The 9479-nt window shown below is 41.8% G+C and overlaps 1 pseudogene; it reads left to right on the top strand.

Annotated features, from left to right (window-relative positions):
- LOC118857874 lies at nt 1–9277 on the top strand (annotated as a pseudogene).
- The last annotated feature ends 202 nt before the right edge of the window (nt 9278–9479 follow it).

A 9479-nucleotide genomic window follows, 5' to 3' on the forward strand; every position in this document is an offset into this window, starting at 1 on the left:
ATGTCTGTGCAGGTGTGGGTCGTGACTGCAGCTCCTGCCGCCAAGGTGCCTGAGGTGGAGCTGAAGGACCTGAGCCTCCCGGATCCCGAGCCGCAGTTCGGGATGAGCTGGGCGGCCTTGGCCGCCATGGTCCCTCCGGCGGGTTCCAGGGACCCCGAGTCTGCTGCTGCGGCCCCGGCTCCGGCGCCAGCCCCTGCTCAGGTTCTGGCTCCAGTCCCGGCTCTGACCCCCGGCACCCGGCCCCGCCACTCTCAGCCCCGCCGCCTCCCCGCCCACCAGAAAGGTGCCACAAGTCTCAACCAGAACGACCCGCATCATCAGCACCGGCGGCATCGCGACGGCGGCGAGGCCCTACTCAGCCCCGACCGCACCGTCACCGAGGGGCCTCGCACCGTCACCAAGATCCGATTTGCTGTGCAGAAGCAAGAATCCAACAAACGTCCCACCAAGATTGGCATCTAGCGATAGCTACAGCTCAGCCGCTTCATCCACAGATAGCTCTGCTGATGAGACTTCCCCACGGGACAAACAGAACTCCAAGGGTAGGAGCGACTGTGTCAAGGACATCGAACACGCAGGGTTTGGCCAGAGAGAGATTGAGATGGCAGAGCAAGAGATGCCAGCATTGATGGCTTTGAGGAAGAGAGCTCAGGGAGAAAAACCTTTGGCTGGAGCCAAGATTGTGGGCTGCACTTCCATCACTGCTCAGACAGCGGGACTCATGGAGATGGGCTGCCTGCAGTATCTACTCTAACCTCCAAGAAGCGGCTGCTGCTGTCGCAAAAAAGTGGGTTTCCTGTCTTTGCGTGGAAATGAGAATCGGAAGATGATTTCTGGTGGTGCATTGACACGGGTGGCAGCCCAAAATGATCCTGGATGACAGAGGGGACCTGACCCTCGTGTTTAAGAAAATCAAGGCTATAATAGAAGAGTGTTACAGGATTTTAGAGGCTGTACCAGTTATCCAAGGCTGGCAAGCAGTGCGTGCCCTCCATGAATGTCAATGACTCAGTCACCAAACAGAAGTTTGACAGCCTCTACTGCTGCTAGGAGTCCATTCTTGATGGGCTTAAAAGGACAACAGACATGATGTTTGGGGGGCAGCAAGTGGTAGTCTGTGGGGAGGTGGGGAAAGAGTACTGTGCTGCCCTGAAGGCCATGGGTTCCAGAGTGTATGTGACTGAGACTGACCCCATCTGTGCCCTGCAGGCCCGCATGGACAGATTTCTACCTGTGAAACTGAATGAGTTCATCCAGCAGGTGGACATTGTCATCACTTGTACGGGTAATAAGAATGTGGTGACAAGACAGCACTTAGACCCAATGAAGAACAACTGCATTGTTTGCAACATGGGATATTCCGATACTGAGATTGATGTGGTAAGTCTGCATACCCCAGAAGTGACCTGGGAGGCCATGAGATCTCAAGGTGATCATGTAATCTGGCCAAATGGAAAGAGAACAGTGTTATTGGCAGAGAGCTGCCTGCTGAACCTGACCTTCTCAACAGTGCCTATATTTGTGCTCTTCATCACTGCCGTTGCTAAGGCTCTGGCTTTGATAGAGCTTTACAATGCCCCTGAAGGAGACTATAAGCAGGATGTCTACCTGCTGCCCAAGAAAATGAATGAGTATGTGGCAAGTCTCAGTTCCCGGTATATTTTAGATACGAGGCCTTTGTCAGAGACACTGGTTGTAAAGATTCTTTCCCAATTTTATGCTTCCCTCCTAATCTTTGTTGCATTGGCTTTGTTTGTACAAAACTTTTCAATTTAGCATAATCAAAATTATCCATTTTGCATTTTGTAACACTCCCTATCTCTTGTTTGGTCATGAATTCTTCCCTTCTCCATAGGCCTGACAGGTAAACTATTCCTTGCTCTCCCAAATTGCTTATAGTATCAGCCTTTATTCCTAAGTCATGAACTCATTTTGATTTTATTTTGGCATACAGTGTAAGATATCAGTCTATGCCCAGTTTCTGCTGTACTATTTTCCAATTTTCCCAGCAGTTTTTGTGAAATAGTGAATTCTTAACCCAGGAGCAGGATTCTTTGGGTTTATCAAAGAGTAGATTGCTGTAGTCTTTAACTATTATGTCCTGTGTACCTAATCTATTCCACTGATCCACCACTCTATTTCTTAGCCAGTACCAGGTAGTTTTGATGACTGTTGCTTTATAATACAGTTTAATATCTGGTATGGCTAGGCCACCTTCCCTAGCATTTCTTTTCATTAATTCCCTTGATATTCTGGACCTTTTGTTCTTCCAGACAAATTTTGTTATTATTTTATCCAGCTTTGTAAAGTAATTCTTTGGTAGTTTGATTGGTATGACACTGAATAAGTAAATTAATTTTGGTGAAATTGTCATTTTTATTATAGTAGCTTGGCCTAACCACGAGCAACTGATGTTTTTCCATTCATTTAGATCTCAATTTATTTGTGTGAAAAGTGTTTTGTAATTGTGGTCATATAGGTCCTGGGTTTGTCTTGGCATGTAGACTCCCAAATATTTTATAATGTCTACAGTAACTTTAAATGGAATTTTTCTTTATCACTCTTACTGTTGGGCTTTGTTAGCTATATATAGGAATGCCAAGGATTTATGTGGGTTTATTTCATATACTACAACTTTGCTAAAGTTATTTATTATTTCAAGTAGTTTTTCACTTGATTTTCTAGGATTCTCTAAGTAAATCATATCATCTGCAAAGATTGATAACTTAGTTTCTTCTTTGTTTATTCTAATTCCTTCAATTTCTTTTTCTTCTCTTATTGCTAAAACTAACATTTTTTGTACCAAATTGAACAATAGGGATGATAGTGGACATCCTTGTTTCACCCCAATCTTATTAGAAATGCATCTAGCTTATCCCCATTACATATAATGCTTGTTGATGGTTTTAGGTAGATGGACTTCAGAATTGCTAACTCTCCCCTCCCCCTCAGACATGAAGTGTCCTCAATTAAGAAACTGAAGGAAAGGAAGAAAGAAAAAAAACCCTTGGAACAAATAAGCATACTGAAGCAAAATGAATTCTCACAGTGGCCATGATGCAAAATGGATGTCTGTTTCTGTACCTTGAGTTCAATACATCTCTGTCATGAGGTGAGTAACAGACTTCATCATAGGTCCTCTGGAGACATGACTGGTCACTAAATTGATTAGAGTTCTTAAATCTTTCAAAATTGTTTTTTATAATATTGATTTTTTGACAAAATTATTTTCTTAGTTCTGCTCAGTTCACTCTGCTTTATTTCACACTACCCAGCATCCCCTGAGATGGGCTTTGGCATCATTTATTAATGGCTCAAAAATATTTAATTAATACCTATACCACAATTTGTTCACTCATTCCTAATTAATACAGAACTCACTCTTAGATTCCAGTTCTTTTAGTTTTTTTCTTCTAACCCACCCTTAAAGATCAGGAAGATTTTCCTCCCTCCCTTCCTCTCTCTTTTTTCTTTCCTTCCCTCCCTCTCTCCTTCCTTCCTTCCTTTCTATTTTCCTTGCAACTATTTCCTTCCTAGTATTATCTTTCTGATTACCATGTCAACCTCAACCTCCCCTGTTTCCCTGATGAATTTAATGTATTTCTACACCAAACTGTGTTCAATCATCCTTTCATTTTTGTGGAGACTGAAATTCATCTACTCACGCTCCTCCCCCCTTGCTCCATTCTGGTATACACTTCCTCTCATGCACTGCATTTATGCAGATTCTACCTTCTTCTTCCTCCTTTCTACACCAGTTTATTCTTTTGGTGCTTTCTTTTCTTTCCCCTCTTAAAACCCTCAGAACAGAACCATTCTACCCCCAAGACCTTCTCTTTTTCTTGCTTAACTTCCTCAATCCACTTTGAAGACATATGTTTGAAGGGACTATTTTTTCTATTCCCCCATTAAAATGTTAGGACTACATCATCAAGCATCCCTTTATCATTTCTTAAATAAATGTACCTCCCTGGGTTTTCCTTGATTCTTGTGTTTGTATTTTGATGTTCCTACTCAGATCTTGTCTTGTTGCCAAAAAAGTTTTCCACTTCTCTGTTCTCTAAGGCCATCCCATCCACCCTCCCACACCAGCAGGATTATATTCAACTTTGCAGGGTAAGTGATTCAGAGTTATTTCTTTTGCCTTTTGGAATATTCAATTGTGAGATTTCTTCTCATTTTAGTAGAAGTTCCCAGGTCTCATGTGATTGACTTCCATTCTTTGCTGCCTGAGCTCCTTCTCTCTCAATACTTGCAACATGTTTTCTTTGCTATGGGAGTTCTGGATTTGGGCTCTGCCAGACCTGGGACTCTTCCTTATGAACCCCCTTGAGAAGACAGTCAATAGATTCTCTCTTTCTTTACCTTGGTCCCTGCTTTTAGTAGATTTGGGAAGTTTTTATTTATAATTTTTTTTGACATGTGATGTCCAGACAGTACCTAGCCCATTGTAGGCCCTTAATAAAATGCTTCTTAATGGATTGATGTGAGTTTCATAGAGGCATCCCTGGCCACTGACAGTGAGAGGTCTATGGGGACACCACTGACTCGGGAAGGAGGGAATTCTATTTCAGTGCTCTTTTAAGCTCCTGATGTGTTCAAAGTACCAAACTGTGGGATACACTGGGGAGAGATAATGAGATTAGACAAGACAAAGGCCAGCCTTTGTAGAGGTTACAGTGTGGCAAGGGATGAAGATTATATATACATATATATATATATATATACACATTTATACACATATATGCATACATATATAACTGTAATAAAAATGAATACATAGGAAAGGTACAATATGCATTGTGCAAAGCCAGAGGGATGTGAGTATTCCAGACAACTGAAATCAGAGAAGTTTTCCTGCAGGAGATGACCTTTGAATTAGACTTATAGGATTATGGACTAAGAGAGGGAAGGAAGGGAATTTTAGATTTCCACATTCTGTGGTTGGACACATACTTCTTTTTCTGCATACAAGGGAATGGGTGATTTGTTGAGTAGAGTCTAGCTGATTTATTTTTTGTCTGCCTTTAGTCTGATCTCAATATCTGTTTGCTGGTATGAGAATATTTGTTCTTAGGTTAGAGAGAGAAACAACTGCCCTTTTTTGTGGCTAGTCTAGGAATCTCTCCTAGAGGTTAGACTAAATGACCTCTCAGATTTCACTTTAATCTGGTATGCTGTATCTCTATTCAGTGTTTCCTCTGTCTTCTGATGACTTCAAAGCAAGAGAAACCCCAGTACAGAACAGGAAAGAGAGAAGGCCTAATTAGTGCGTCTGAGTCATGATCATAATGACAAATAAATGCAAAGCCCATCAAAGTCCATTTATATCTTTGGTTTTGCTGTACCTGCAAAGGAAAGGGTGAGGTTTTGGGCTGATCACATGAAGGTGCCATTGATCTGATTTGACCAATGTCTCTCTGCCTTTTGCCTGGGTGAGCAGAAGAGTCTAAGGGATCTGAAGCTTGGGAATGCTGAGCCTCCCCGAGTGTCTGATGGTCATTGCTATTGCCAGGTTTGTAGGCTAGCATTCTGCCACTGAAACTGGACTGTATATGGAATACTCACCATAAGCTCAGGGCAGCTCTCCGTTAGAGGAACAGAAGGCCCTGGGTCAGTGGGGAGGCAAAGAGAAAGGTGGTCATGCATCTCCTTGCACTATTTCCCTCTTAACATGACTGCCTCAATTTTCCACACTGGTCACCTACTCAAACAAAGGAATCATTCATCACTTTTGTCTTTTTTGCTCAAATGTACCCTGTCTTTGTCCTTGCTGCTAGGCAAATAAAGGCATAGTTCTATCATAGGAAAACAACGATAGGGGTCTGCAACATGACTATATGTAGACTCAACATGCCTGAAGATTGAAACGAGATGGACAAAAAGTCCCCTTCAGGTCTCGTTGATCAAGATTTCTTTACTGTAAGGGACATTCCATAGTCACATATCTCTGTCTATTTCTTTCTGATGAATGGCTTATACTACTGACCTGCTTCTGGTGTGAGAACTGTGGCTAATTACTACCAGAATTCTTAGTGCACCAAGGCCAAAAATCCAAATGCGCAAATCTAAGTGAGAAGGATCCACTGAACACTTTCCTCCAAGTATCAGGTCCAACAGAATTTAAGGAGACACTTTTAAAATCTCAGTGGGAGCCTCTGAGGACAGCTGCCTATCCAGTTCCCTGCCTAGGTTTTAGCTTCAGGATTTCTTTATGTTCTGACAGGACAAAAGGAATAAATACTTCTTCCAGTTCTTTTCACTGCTACTATTTTGTGACTGATTCCTGAGTGAAACCTGATAGACTGAAAATGTTTAAGCAACTACATGCCAGATGTCAATTTAGGATGGAATGGCTTTTATGGGTGGGGGGATTGAATTACCTCTGGTTTGCTTTGAAATTCTCTTTTAGTGCTTCCTTTAATCTGTCTGTGAGTGTATGCACATGCAGCAGCAGCACAAGGGGATAAGCAAACAGTGCTTCCACAAGTACCAATCCTAGGAACATCTGGGAGCCATCCTGATGTCCACCATCAAGGCCCCACAGGGTAGCAGTGAAAGCGGTCTATTTGGTGTGTTTGTACTTGTTAAATAGCTATGTATATCTCAGGGGATCTGAAAGGACCTGGTATTTCCCATGACAATAGCTGTCCCTCCTGCAGTCATGGCCCTCCTTCCAAAGAGCAAAACCTCACATGTTTTCAGCACTTTAAGCAGGAAAACCAGTCACTGTCAGTGGTCAATATCATCCCTGATGCACTGCCCTGTCCTAAATCCTACTCCCCTGCTCTCTATGCCCAGCAGTGTAGAACACCATGTCTCTATTTCTATCAACACACAGCTCCTTCCTCCCAGGCTTGACCTAAAAGGAGTCCTTCTCCATAAGTCCAATAGCCACTTATTCCAGGATGCATGAGGACACTGTAAAGGACAGCAGGCCACAGGATCTTCTGTCTGTCCCCAGTAACCTGCCTAAAGCTTGTTTTCACTCTCATGCCTGCTCTGCCCTATTTGTTGGACTTTACACTTTCAATCATGTCTGTATTGTTGCTGACTATAGTCAAATTTATGGATCCAAAATATACATTTGTTGCAGTGCACGATTTTTGTCTAATACAGAAAATAGCAAGATTTTTGACATCACCTGGAGCCCAGATCCACAATGATTTCTCTGGGAGATGCCAGTGTATTACCTTCTTCAAACATTTAAACTTTAAGGCTTGTAGAGCTCTTATTAGGGCATTACTAGAGGAAATGACCTGCAGGCCCATTTTACTGGAGTAGTGGTTCATTCAATCAAATGAGATCATATTTATAGAGGGCTGAGCTCGTACCTGGCCCACATTAGACATTTAAGAAATACTTATTCCCCTCCCTTTCCAGTCCTCAGTCTCCTACTTCTGTTATCATTTGTCTATCCATAGACCAGGGATCTCTGGCCAGCCTTTTAGATCTGGCCATCTTCCAAGATCAGGGATCATAAAAAGAAAAAAAAATATGGCCACCATGATGAATCATATTCCCTGTATTAGAGAAACTGAAGTTTTTCTCAGTTGGACACATGAGGGCACTTCTTGTACTTCCTTGCCCTACTCTGTTTCATAAGAGCAAATTGGGAAGAATCTTGTTTTCGTGGAAGTCAGAAAAAATTAGTGCTCCAAATTGACCCTCCTCAGCAAAAAAAACATTATTTCTCCTGCCCAACAAGCTTGGCCTTTGAATTGGTCAGTGGGTAATAACCACACCTGCTGTCCACCACAGGGACCATTTGGAAACCAGCAAGTTGAATTCCCTTGATTATCTAAATATTGCATTGATTATTACATTCTTTTTATTTTTGACTTTTTATCATTGACACTCTATCTGCCCTCTGTGATCTAAGCTAAGATTTTGGATGAGAAAAGCCTCCCCTTGCACTCATGCAGACTCCACTGACATAGCCAAGAAATTCCTTAAGGAATTCATTAGTAACTGTTCATTGCCATTCATTTTAGGCAGTAATAATTGTATGCATTTCATTGGTCAGATATTAAAAAATATTTATATATAATATATGTATGTAATATTCTATGAGCATATTGTGTATACAATATAAATATAAAATCAATATTATGTATTTATGCATTTGAACATCTAACTTATGAAATGTGTGCCACTATTTATTTTATGTTGTATATAAAAGAATTATAGGTTAGCTACCATCTCTAATCCAGCAGAGCTGTGAAACACAGAAAATCCAATATAAACATATGCTTGGCCAAAATTTGTACAAAATTGACTTCACAGGGTGTTTTACCACAGACGATAATTGAAGGATGACTTTTTACCAGAAAGAAGAGCAAGGAGCCCAGTTTGTATTCCTTGACTGCATTCTGACTGGGTCCTATGGCATTGGCAGTAATCTGAACCAAAAGGAAGTGTGATCTGGCCTGACTCTTGGGAATCATATCCAGATGCTCTATGGCTTAATCTGGGCTAATATGTTTATTCTCCTTTTATACTAATCTGTGTGTTTTTATCTTTATACACACCGAGGATGTATCTCCAAGTGAGACTGCTAATACCTCCCTGAAACTGATTAAGGTTATGAGGAGGGCTGGGCTGGTGTAGTTGTACCAGCATGCTGCAGCCAGCCCCTAGATCAGAGGATGACTGAAAGCTCATTTGGGTGCGGCTGCCAGTGCCATCTGGTGGTTCTATTTTTAAGACGGAACAGGAAGGTGTCAAAATGTTGGAGAGGTCCCTGGCTGGGGTTAGATTATGAAGGCCTTCAAATGCTAAATGGGGGACTTAGTATTTAATTCTAAGGACAATAAGAAGCCACTGGAGGTTTTTAAGAAGGGGATGCTATAATCAAACTTATTATACTTCAGCAATACCATTTAATGCTTTTGTGCATTATGCATTCAAGAAGGGGAAGAGACTAGAGAAAAGGAGACCAAGGAGGAGACTATGGCAATAATCCAGGGAAGAGGTAACCTCTGAGGTCCTTGGTGACCATGAGATTCTAGGAATTCTGTTCTCTTTTGTCCTCAGGAAAGTCTAAGTGTTGGAATAGAGTCTTCAAATGAAACCTCTGTCTAGGAACTAATGATGTAGTTCAGTCCTGATCCAGAACGGTTCTCCCATGTCTGTGGTTGCCCAATCCTAGAGCACAGAAGAGAGCACTTAAAGTATTATTCTAGAAATTTTAGGGGCAATTACTATGGGCTGGGGACCAACCTGACTGCCATTCTTATGTGTCCCTTGTCCTTTCCCTGTCCCCAGGATACTGTAGGTCTGGACAAAAGTTCTGATGATCACCCTGTGGGTGCTGAATTCCCTGATGGCTATAGACAGAGTAGCAAGTGTAGAGTAGTACGTATAAGCACATATATATACATAGATACATATATATGTAAAATATATGCATACACATACATATGTATACACATACACACATATGCATACATACACATACTTATGTATGTATATGTGTA

This window comes from Trichosurus vulpecula, chromosome 7 (assembly GCF_011100635.1).
Source record: "Trichosurus vulpecula isolate mTriVul1 chromosome 7, mTriVul1.pri, whole genome shotgun sequence".
NCBI classification, from domain to species: Eukaryota; Metazoa; Chordata; class Mammalia; order Diprotodontia; family Phalangeridae; genus Trichosurus; species Trichosurus vulpecula.